Consider the following 12,416-nt stretch of genomic DNA (forward strand, 5'->3'; position numbering starts at 1 on the left):
GTCTTAATTGTGAAACATTGCTCGTGTTTGTTGTGGAGAAGAGTGCATTTCTCTGAACATCATTATCAGACGTGTGAGTATATTTGAGTTTACATTTATTGCTGTTAAAAATGTATTTGATCCCACGCCAGTTAGAGAATCTTAATAATGAGAGCAGAACATTCATCTCTTCGCTTCAATTTACAAATAATTCTCTGTTCCAATTTTGATTTGCATTGTCTAAGGGCAATCTGATATCGATGAGGTGGGAATAAAATATGTAATAAATACAGAATATTTTCATTTATGCCTAAATATCATTTGGAATATATCTTCTTATATTATCAAGGCACATGTCAAGCTTGGAAATTACATTGTAAAATGTAATGTTACACATATTCACAATTAAAAATTATATTTCCTAAGCGTAATTTTCTTTTGACTAGCAAGCATTTCATACTAAGTCCCCTTTGTTTTTTTTTTTGGTTTTTTTTTTTGTCAATCTTTCTTTTATTGAGGCATTTATAATACGGAGTACAGAATAAAGAGTAGGGAACAGGGCCGCCATCAGGGCATGACAACCGCAACGGTTGTCATGGGCCCGGCGGTCCTGGGGGGCCCGGACTGCTCAGGTCGTCCGGGCCCCACATTCAGTGGGAACATACCGGGTCGCAGGGGGCCCTGCGACCCCGGTATGTTCCCACTGGGCCAGCCTCTTCTCCTGGGGGGCCCAGCAGCCGGTCACCTCAGGGCCCCCCAGAGGCTGGCCCTGCTGACACCCGGCGCCGGCGGGCGCGCGAGGGAGCACTCTCCTCTGAGTGCTTCCTCTTCAGCTCCCTCGCGCACCGTACTGATGCCGGAGCCGGGAGATGACGTCATCTTCCGGCTCCGGCATCAGTATGCGGCGCGCGAGGGAGCTGAAGAGGAAGCACTCAGAGGAGAGTGCTCCCTCGCGCGCGCGCCGGGTCACCGGGTGTCAGGAAATTTGAGGGGGGGGGGGGGGGATTTGAATGAGTGGGGGGGAGAGGGAGGGAAGGGAGGAAATTTGAGTGGGTGGGGGTGGGGAATTTGAGTGGGTGGGGGTGGGGGGGGAATTTGAATGAGTGGGGGGGAGAGGGAAGGCAGGAAATTTGAGGGAGGGGGGAGGGAGGAAATATGAGTGGGGGGAGGGAGGAAATATGAATGAGTGGGGGGGAGAGGGAGGGAAGGGAGGAAATTTGAGGGAGTGGGGGGGGAGAGGGAGGAAATATGAATGAGTGGGGGGGAGAGGGAGGGAAGGGAGGACATTTGAGGGAGTGGGGGGGAGAGGGAGGAAATTTGAATGAGTGGGGGGAGAGGGAGGGAAGGGAGGAAATTTGAGGAGTGGGGGGGAGAGGGAGGGAGGAAATTTGGGGGGAGAGGAAGGGAGGAAATTTGATGGGGGAGAGGAAGGAAATTTGGGGGGGAAGAGGAAGGAAATTTGGGGGGGAGAGGAAGGAAATTTAAGGGGGGGAGGGAGAGGTAGGAATTTGAGGGGGAGAGGAAGGGAGGAAATTTGAGGGAGGGGGAGAGGAATGGAGGAAATTTGAGGGAGGGGGAGAGGAATGGAGGGAATTTGAGGGAGGGGGGAGAGGAATGGAGGAAATTTGAGGGAGGGGGGAGAGGAAGGGAGGAAATTTGAGGGAGGGGGAGAGGAAGGGAGGAAATTTGAGGGAGGGGGAGAGGAAGGGAGGACATTTGAGGGGGGGAGAGGAAGGGAGGACATTTGAGGGGGGAGAGGAAGGGAGGATATTTGAGGGGGGAGAGGAAGGGAGGAAATTTGAGGGGGGAGGAAGGAAATTTGAGGGAGGGGGGAGAGGAAGGAAATTTGAGGGGGGAGGGAGGAAGGAAATTTGAGGGGGGAGGGAGGAAGGAAATTGGAGGGGGGGAGAAGGAAGGAAATTGGAGGGGGGAGAAGGCAATGAGAGGGAGGGGGAGAAGGAAATGAGAGGGAGGGGGAGAAGAAGGAAATGAGAGGGAGGGGGAGAAGAAGGAAATGAGAGGGAGGGGGAGAAGAAGGAAATGAAGGAGGGGGAGAAGAAGGAAATGAGGGAGAGGGAGAAGAAGGAAATGAGAGGGAGGGGGAGAAGAAGGAAATGAGAGGGAGGGGGAGAAGAAGGAAATGAGAGGGAGGGGGAGAAGAAGGAAATGAGAGGGAGGGGGAGAAGAAGGAAATGAGAGGGAGGGGGAGAAGAAGGAAATTGGAGGGGGGGGAGAAGAAGGAAATTGACGGGGGTAGGGGGAGAGATTGACATCCATCACACACACACACACACACAATGCACCCCTTGCACACAGAAAAACACAATGCATTACACACAGACACACATACACAAGCAATGCATCCCTTACACACAGCAACACACAATGCACCCCTTCCACACACTCAGTGCATCCCTTACAGACACACACACTGCATCCCATACATACACAAACTCACCTTGCAGCCCTTACACATACAAACACAGATTCACACAATGCATTCCTTACACACATCAGGACATCCCCCCCCCCCCACACACACACACACCCCTGTGAACAAATTCATTGGTGGAACATGAAGGTGGACCCTGGGACCCAGACCTTGAGCTGTGTAAAGGGCCCTCAAAAAATGGAGCTGCTTCTCGTTCTCCCAGAACATAGATTTTTGTGACCACAGTTACAAACCGCCTCCAGAGAGCCTGTTCTACACCAGACCAGTGGAGCCAGACGGCAGCTGAAGCCCATCATCATCCTCATCTGGTTGTAAGTAGGCAATCTAGTATATTATTCGTGGCACTAATCTCTAATTTACCTCACATTAAAGGGACACTATAGTCCCCAGAACCACTGCAGCTTAATGTAGTGGTTCTGGTGTCTATAGCCTGTCCCTGCAGGCCTTTTATTGTAAACACGGCGGCACTGCAGCACTGTGTTAGTTAACATGGCAGATCATATGGGTGGGGCACTGTGATGTCACATGGGGGGGCGGCAAACTTTACTTTTGCCTAGGGCGGCAAAAATCCTTGCACCGGCCCTGCAGACACTGCATCCCTGTGGGCGGACTCGGGGGGGGGGACTCGGGTGCAGGCGCCGGGGGGCCCAGACCTTGAGCTGTGTCAGGGGCCCCAAAATTTCTGATGGCAGCCCTGGTAGGGAATGCATAATTTGTACAGAGTGGGAACAAGACAACGCAAGAAAGCATTTCCTATGAGTGTCAGCCTCATTTTATAGTAATAGAGTGTAGCACAGTTATACTAACAAGTTGAGTGATCAGTAGTAAAAGTAACAAAGCATCGTAAGCGCAGGCTTAATACAGATCTGAACCTTTCAGTCGTGAAGCAAAGGAATTAGTGCATACGCTAAATTAGAAAACATATATTCAGTTTCTAAATTCCTGGAGATCTGTCTCATTTTTATATGTACTAAACATGCTAGGCAAGCTGATAACAATTTGCTATGCTATGTAACGATGTGTAACCATTGGAGGGCAGTGTCAGCACAGCTTAGGTTGTGTAAATAAAAGGATGATGGTCAACAGGCTTGATGGGTTAGAAGGTATGAAATATATGGCGGTAGTGTGTGGGTTAGCCGGAGGTGGGGCAATAGCCCTAGACAAGTTAAGTGTTAGCATCCCCAGGGCAGACCCTGTGTACATTGTGACAGTATAGGAGTCAAATAGGCTATGTGGTCGCGTGTACCATGCATGAGTGAGGATTCCTAAGCTGTGGTCTGCGGGTCTAAGTAGATCTATTCAAAAACGTCAGGCCTGCTGTATACTATTAGTAATACTGTACAGTGAGTTTTAATAGGCCCTTAAGTGTGTCATGGCAGTCTCTAGTCCATCATATTGCCGTAGCGGACATGCAGGGTTTGTCTGCAACGTGAGTAGTGCGGTCGGTGATCTGTGTACATTATGTCTCACGGTCAAAAGTGTCTGTGAGCTGGTCCTGCAGGTCGATGAGTCCCCTGTCAGCCGATGCCCATGCGGAGTGCGAAGGGACCTCGTAGTTGGGACCTCCCTCAGCGGGCGTTATGGTGTCTCTGTTGAGAAACCGCCCTCCGGTCCCCGGGTGCTGGAAAGGCCTGCATCAGCGTTCCACAGACTCGGGTGCCTCTTGGGGCCGGGTCTCCCCTTTGTCGGGCGCCTCTGGAAGCCCGGGTGTTCTGCCGCCACCAGCGACGGTCGGGCTTCGGGCGTTGTGGTCGGTGCCTTGGAGATAATCTCCGGTTGGCCGTCTTCCCAGGTCAGCCCTGAGGGCGGACAGCAGTGGTAGCTCTGCATGCGGTGCCTTGGTGCGGCCCGCTCTCATGCCGTCTCCTTCTCTGCTTGTTGTGCTCGCGGGGATGCTTCTTCGGGGTAGGCTTCTGCACAGTGTAAAGGCAGGTTTTAGCTGTTGCTCGTTGGGCCATGCGGAGCCAGAAGTTGTGGCAGATGGCATTAAACCTGGCCTCAAATAGATCCTCCCAGGGAGTGTCCGGGTCATCGGGCTTGGTATTCCACGTGGCGGCCATCTTGGTCACGCCACGGGTTCCCTGTCGTGCAGTGCCCTCACTCTCCGGTTCCCCTGAGGTGCTCATCCTTCCACCTTGAGTGGACTGGGATATCCCCCACCGGTTCGGGGGGGGGGGGGGTCAGAGTGCTGTGGGTCCGCCGGTCGAGCCGGAACTTCAGGAGGTCGGCCACCTCTCCCCTGTCCAGGTGCCAGCAGGCCGCAGCAGGGCTCTCGGGCTATTGTCGGTAAAGGTGCTTGTGATGCATTTAATGTTGCTTTCCCGGAGTCCCCTGGGTGCCAGTGCTTCCAGGTATTGGTAAATGAGCCCTGAATTTAGGCCTTTTTAATGCGTTTTCGTCGAGTTATAGCAGGAGCTCTTGAAGTGTGCGTCTGCCCTGCCTTGCAGTCAGGCTCTGCCCCCCCCCCCCCCCCCCCTTTGGTTTTTGGACTGCTTTAGTACTTTGAAATGTGAACATGTCCTCATCAACCACTGGAAATAAGTAAAGGGTTACTGCAATCCAAAATAGTGAAGGAGTGCGTAAGTAAGTGAGTGAGTAAGAAAGGAAGGGAGGGACTTCCATACCAAGGCTATGTTCTCCCTGCAACTCAATTCACCTCTGGTGAAACTGCTTCTCCTCACTGGGGTGGGGGGATACTTAGGGTAGGACTTAAACTAAGAGGAGGGGATGTGCTGCCGTTGGTCATCTGTTGACAGCATGATACTCATACAGACTCTATGCACTATGACCACTTTAAATCAGTGAAGTGGTCATGGTTTGGACAAACCCTTTAATAATGATAAAATACCTCACTTAGTGATCCATTCCAAATATTCTTGAGATACCTTTGCATATCAAACTTTGCATGGTCAGATCTTGAAAACAACAGTCTGCATCAACTGTGTCTTCATTTAACAGTGAACCACAACAAAACTTGCAATCACATTTCTAACTGCACGTTGGGCAGATTCAGCTAATTAATTTGTACTCATTTTTTTCAAATTACACTTATGAAAATAAAAACAAAATTAAACAAATACAGCTCAGTGCAAACTACAAAATTCAAATCCCCAGCAAAAAAACAAAAAATGAGAAGGGAAGCTACATTCATATATACATCATAATTACATCTTTTTTGAAGATGTCAGCCGTGCCCAATTTCATTTATACATATTCAGATATAGTTTGTTATAACTGGACATATTCTTATGTGAATCATTTCTGGTATATACTCATTGTCTAATAAAAGGAGAAAAACAAGTAACATGAGTGGAGTACAGTTATAAATTAAATAAAGTATAGCAGAGGACAAAATAAACACCCAGAAAATGAGATTGGTATGTCCCATAGCTCAATATATAGAGTGCAGCATAAAAACAGGCCTGTTACATGCGAAATAAAAAAAATCCACAAAAAAGCTGATTTAATAACTACATATCGTACAAGAACCATTGATAACTATAATTTGACACTTATATCCTGTGATATAGCTTGTGGCTTCTGGGTTTAAATAACTGTTCCTTTTTTTAGTAAAACCCTGCATCACAGTAATCTTGCACTACACATTTGACTTAATGCATCATTAGGTGATCTATGTTGCATAGTTGCATCACGGGATGCACATTTCAGATTACTACCAAGATCAGAGCCTCCAGATACTCTGCACTTTTTATGACAGTCTATTCATCCAGCGCTCACTGTTTTTATGTATGAATCAATTTTAATCACCAAAGCTTCTTTTAAAAGGTCCTGTTGATCTATCTACACACTGTTTCCCAAGTCCTCTAGGCACACCAACAAAACGAGGATTTCAGCATTTCTCACTTCTGTTCCAACGTGAAAACCTGGACTGTTGGTGTGCTGTAAATCAGGAACTGATGATTTACACTGTACTCAATCCTTTTAACTTCATTTACACAACAATCTCTTTTTTGTGGTCTAACGTGTGAATGATCCATTTGCCTGCATCTATTTGCTTTTTCATTTAAAAAGATATTAAATTATTTGTTATTGGTAAGCTTGTTTTCATGAATACAAGCAAAGTGAAAAATACATTATTCATTAAAGTACACTATTTAGTTATCTCAAATTATTCCTAAAAATTGTGTACACTTAATTCTCATCAGTGCACATGTGCTACATTTTGTGTATCCAGTTATGGTGACTGAATTTGAGTTGTATATAATCTGTCTTTTGTTGCTTTAACCTCTGTATTACAACACTGGTTTGAATTGTATGTGTCACTAATACTGCAATATTTTGCATCTCTATTAAAATGGCTACTCATAAAAAAACATATTTCTTAAGAAAGCACATATAACTTAAGATAGAGGGAAACTGGTGTTGGTTTCATAATTTTTATATGCTCTCGAGATGGTTTGGTATAAAGATAGTGATATATCAAAGAAGAACTCTGTGAGTGCCTGAAGCCTTTTCTTAGATATGTTGTGTGCTAAGGATTTGCTGGTCCTGCTCCAGTTAAAGCACTTTATGATTTTTAGGAATTGAGTGTGATCCTTTCTCCTTTTGTGGCATAGAAATGGCATTTTAAACTCTACCTCCTCACAAGAACTGAATACCCTAATATTCCCAGAATCTTTTAAATGCAATATATGACCCTAGTCATGTGAGATGTAGTCAGGCCGGAGTTTGAGATGCTTGGTATTGACTTTGGTGTAATTTGTATGATATCCAGATGAATGTTTCCTTTTTTTCTGAATAAATATATTTGTGTGCGATTGTATTTTTGTGTATGTGTAATCTGATTTTTTTTCCCAAATGCATTCTTAGACCTCACTCCTTAAAGTAGGAGGGTACTGGTGCAAAAAAAAATTGTTGGGCTCTTCTAACAGAGCAGGGGAGGCCAAAAGGTAAATCGCAAGTGATGTACAATTCTGACAATACTTTGTCAGCTATAGATCTACAGTTTTCCCATCGTTGCAGCGTTGTATGTGTGTGAATGTTGGCTTGTTACTCTTTCAGAATCACGTGCAAACTTGATCCCCAATCATTAGATTACACATTGTAAAATTCTTATTTGTTGATGTTTTTGTGTTATTTAGGTATATTTTTAGAATGGTCAAATAAAAACAAACTCTACTTTGCATGGAATTTGAACTATGTATCTTGAGCACACACAAAACACATTTATAGAAACAAATCTTTAATTGTGTCTCCAGCATTAATTGACTTCCCACACTGAAATTAAGTTCAAAATCATATATTATATATTTTTCCAACAATGGACATGCATGTGCACGTTTACGCATTTAGCCAGGTATTATAAAGCACTGACAGACAAAATCAAACATGTAAGCGTACTTTAGTCAAATGTTGCCTTGTTTACTATTTGGGCCTTTATTTTCAATTACCTTAGCAATTCTTTGCAATTCATGGTTTTACAAATAGCACTCTAGCTGTTTATCAAACATTCATTTTATAAGTATATTGTGTATCTCCAAATACAATATCAAAACATTTAATTTATACAGGTAATTGCTCACCTTAACAAAAGCCCAAGGAACCTGGCTCTTGATATAACAGCTAATGTGCCTAAAAAAGGGGACACAACCTTAAATGTAGAGGCCAGAATGACTTTTCAAACATGTATTTACAATCAAAAACAATTAAAAACAAATAGGAATAAAGTGCTCGTTATAATAGTCCACAGGCTCTCCTCTGTCCGAGATTTAATGGGCTTTCTCAATCGGGATATGTATGCTCTTTATCAGTTCATCAGGTGACCACTAGTTTATAAACTTCTGCATTCGGTGTCAAACTAATTGCAATTTGTCTGAATTTTGGGTGATTGGCCATTCGTCTGAATTCTGTAATTACAAAACTCTATATGGATGACTTACAAAACAAAGAAAATACATGACAATAGATAACCCTTTTAATTTGTTTCATGATTCAAAGTTCCGCCTGTGTCACCAAAAAAAAAAGAAAAAGATGATTGATGGAAATAAAATGTTTATGGTTAGTGGACAGCAATTAAATATGGATTTTATTCACAGTTCAAATGAGAAGTAGAGGAGCAGTAAAAAAGTAATAATATACTCCTTTTCCCCATCAATATGTTTCTTTGTCTTTTAACCAAATGGCATGAAAATGTACCTAATATAATAATAATTACATTACGTATATATTTTGCAGTACACTGATTGGCTACTTTTACTTACATTTTGGTTCATCCAAATAGTATTTTTGGTTCAACCAAATAGAAATGATTTTGTAAAAACCAAAGAAAACATGTTACTTGCGCTCTATCCTTTATCCCTATGTATTTTTAAAACAAATGGAGGTCTTTTAGTTACCTCCAATGGCCATGAGAGGATTGAGCCCACCTGCCACATCAAGGCAGACCCCCCTAGGTGGGTCCTAACTCTAACCATTCACCTTGCTTCCTTGAGCCTCTGGCAAAAATCTCTAATGAGACAGAAAGGGGTATTTTTTTATATACACCCCTATACATTATTAACCCTTAATAGGGAACACATGGGATGGGCGGCTGCATTGTAACAAGGCTGAGTAATACAAAAATTGGATACAAATGCAGAAAGAAAAGTCCTGCGCTCAACTCCCATCACTACTGGGCGGCTGCAATGACTACAGTACACATCAGCCCCAATACATAGTAAAAACCAAAGAAAACATGTTACTTGCGCTCTATCCTTTATCCCTATGTATTTTTAAAACAAATGGAGGTCTTTTAGTTACCTCCAATGGTGGCCGAAATTTATCTCAGTCAAATTGTCAAAAATTATTCAATTTCTGTTTAGGTAAAGGAGTTTCCTTTACTGAAACAGAAATTGAATAAATCAGTTTAGGAAAAAATAAAGTTTTGTGCCATGCACAAGTCTACTAATGAATACTTTTATTTATAAAACACCAACATATTCCTCGGCACTTTATGCTGTTTTTCATTCATCACAAGAGATACATATATAGTTGAGTTTCATTCAGCACAAGATATATAAATTACACTACTTTTAAGGGCAGACTGGAAGTAACAAGCAGAATATGATATAATACACATGCTATATTTCATTTTGGCTGCATAATGTCTTCATATATGACTCAGTCGATTGGGCTCCAGCAGAAGGTTCAATTCCTGGCAAACACAACTTTTATCTTTTCGAGGTTGAAGATATGAGTTGTGCAATAATAATATCTAGATCTCTATATATCATTGGAAAATAGAGAGAAAGCCAAAAATACCTTGATTAAATCATGTGATTTAATTATATATACAACCCATACATTTTCATCACTGGCATAATTCTCAAGATGTGGCCAAGAAAGCCTCTCAATGGGGGCGGGGCCTGATCTCGGAGCGGAGCAGTTACACATTACCGCAGCTCCTGCTCTGGGTGGCGGTTTCTTACTTATTCTCGTCTAAAACAAGCACTTATTGACTTGAAACCAGCCACCGGACACCAGGGGACAACGCAAGCTACACATTCATGCCAAACACGATGCTTTTCGGGTCAGCCTCACACACGCGACATCTGCGGCCTGCAAGCCTGGCTAGAGTGGGAGAGACGGCCGCTCTCCCGCTGCGGCAACCAACAGGGATGCTCGAGCAAGGTACCCGTTCCCCCCCCACGGACCGGCGGGGGTTATCCCGGTCTACAATGTGACAAGCAAAACTCACCTAACGACAGCAGATCCCACGAGGTTCAAGATGGCCGCTGAAAATCTCGCTATGAGTGGTGAGGGGCCGGCCGCCCGAGAATGGGAAACCAAATTCCTAACGGCATTTGATGAGATCTGCCAGCAGTTCTGGAGGAGAGTGGAGGCAAGGAGTCGACGTCTGACTACACCCGATCCCAAGGCACAACCTCCGGACAGAACGCTGGCTCGGCGACCCACTCCCTGGCTTAGATCTAAGAGGCTAAGTACACCAACCTACAGACCCAGCAAGAGGAGGTCCTACCGCCGCCCGAGACCCCGAAAATCACGCCTCACAGCCACACGACGGCGGATCCCTCCAGCGGAGACAATGGCCCCGCTACGACCCAGGCTGGAGACGGTGAGAGGGGCTGGAGCATTCGATGGCCTAACGAAAATACCCCTTCCTTAACAACACAGCCTTAACAACTTGCATGCCGCCCTGCACACCAGCCTGAGGCAACAACCCCGCACGGGCATGGGATGACTGTACAGCTCTTACAGCCTCGGAAAGCCGGCACCACGTCCCACAGACTCTGACCTACCCAGGGATTACGAGACTTACATCTTGCACAGCTCCTGTCTTGACACTCTGCAACCGGCTGCTTTCATACAAAAAGAGGCAAGAACAAGGCACCCACCGGCGGGATATCCCTAAGGTGCAGTTGTTGCCACTGGGCGCTTAGCTAGCCCTGACGGACAAAGCGATTACATTATGGCAAAGTGTTGTCTCTGAGTAAAGTTAATGCTAATGTTCTAATGATGTTCTAATGTAATAACTGACCAAACCTGTTTGAATGCTGGACTGAGGATTATCATGTCCTGTTCATACTGTGCCACTTTGGGCAGTGCCTACCATGTTCCCATAAAATGCCTCCCAAATCTGGGCATAGGGGGACTCTGGACTTACCAACTACGCAGCCCTACTACCGCTGGTGCTGCTAAGCAGTCTCTGGTTACTGTTCTCCCCACTGCAGAAAATCGCAGACCAAGTTTCGTGTTAACTAATGTTTTAACTATGTGCACTCTCTTGCATAGCTTTTTGTACCATGATCCTTAATGTGTTAGCGTGAAATATACTCTTCTACAAGAGGTCGGCCCCAGGCCCCAGCCTGCTTACACTATAATTGTAGGCATGTAATAACATGTCAGTACGTTTAGCTGGTAGCTCTGATTTCCCTTACACCTAGCCATGCTTCTTCAACTCGTGCCACTAGTGTAGATGTGCCCTTCTGTAATATGACATGCTACTGTATACTCTCGATATCCCACATTCATCCTTGTGACACACATGCTGAGATTCAGTTCATTTTTTAATTTGTTTCTTACCCATGTACCTGCATTTAAGCAAAATGTCAGCTAGACGCTACTGCAACAAACGCATACTAAAATTCTTATACTAAGCTTGTTTTCTCTTGATAACCATCATACAAAAAAAAAAAGTGCATCTATTTTATATGCCACAACTGTTATACTCTGTCTATGCTGAAACATGCTACTGCTGTTGGGGCATGGCATAAAAGCTTGTTATATTAACTCATGCACAGAAAAAAAAAGAAAAAAGAAAAAAAAGAAAGCCTCTCAATTAACAGAGTACTGCTGAAGCACTTATACATGGACTGAAATAACCTGAAAATGTTTCTCTGTGTAACATGACAACATTTATTCATGCATTCATGCTGCACTTTTATGTAGTGTACCCAAAAGGAGTCACGCAGTCACATAGAGGCTGGAGGAACACAGGCTAGGCCTAGGTATACAAATTCCTTGTGCTTCCATACCTACACAGTTAAGGCAATATTTTATATTTATATAAGAATATTCCATATTCTACTCTGGTAATGGTACTAAACTTGACTATTTCTCAAAATATGTTGTTGAATAATGATTTCCCAGAAATATCATGGGAACCACAATTTCAGAATGACTTCTTGTGAATCTAGTTTAGGCCTAATACAAGGAATCTTTCTGCTTGACTCTGCTAAAGGTTTGCTATCCAGACCTAGAATGGGCAATCTAAATCAGAAATGCTACTGTCACTGCAGGGGTTCTCCAATTCAACAATATGCAGTCCTTGTTTAACAGCCAAAATACATCCCTTGATATAAATGCAATTTGAGCTCAGTCCAATGGTGCGTAAATATCTCTTCTTTTCTACTGTGATCCCAGGTCTCATGCACTTATTTTACCCAAATCCACACCGTGCAGCTATTCCTCCACTGATATGCAAACACCACTTGTAAGGATCATTGAAATATGTGGAAGAAAATAA

General features: G+C 44.2%; 1 protein-coding gene across 1 annotated transcript in view; it reads left to right on the top strand.

The window, feature by feature from the left end:
* PRUNE2 (prune homolog 2 with BCH domain) overlaps positions 1 to 12,416 on the top strand; it is a 377,810-nt gene that overhangs the window by 52,999 nt on the left and 312,395 nt on the right. The gene's annotated exons all lie outside the window — the stretch shown is intronic.

Source organism: Pelobates fuscus, chromosome 5 (assembly GCF_036172605.1).
Source record: "Pelobates fuscus isolate aPelFus1 chromosome 5, aPelFus1.pri, whole genome shotgun sequence".
Classification (NCBI taxonomy): domain Eukaryota; kingdom Metazoa; phylum Chordata; class Amphibia; order Anura; family Pelobatidae; genus Pelobates; species Pelobates fuscus.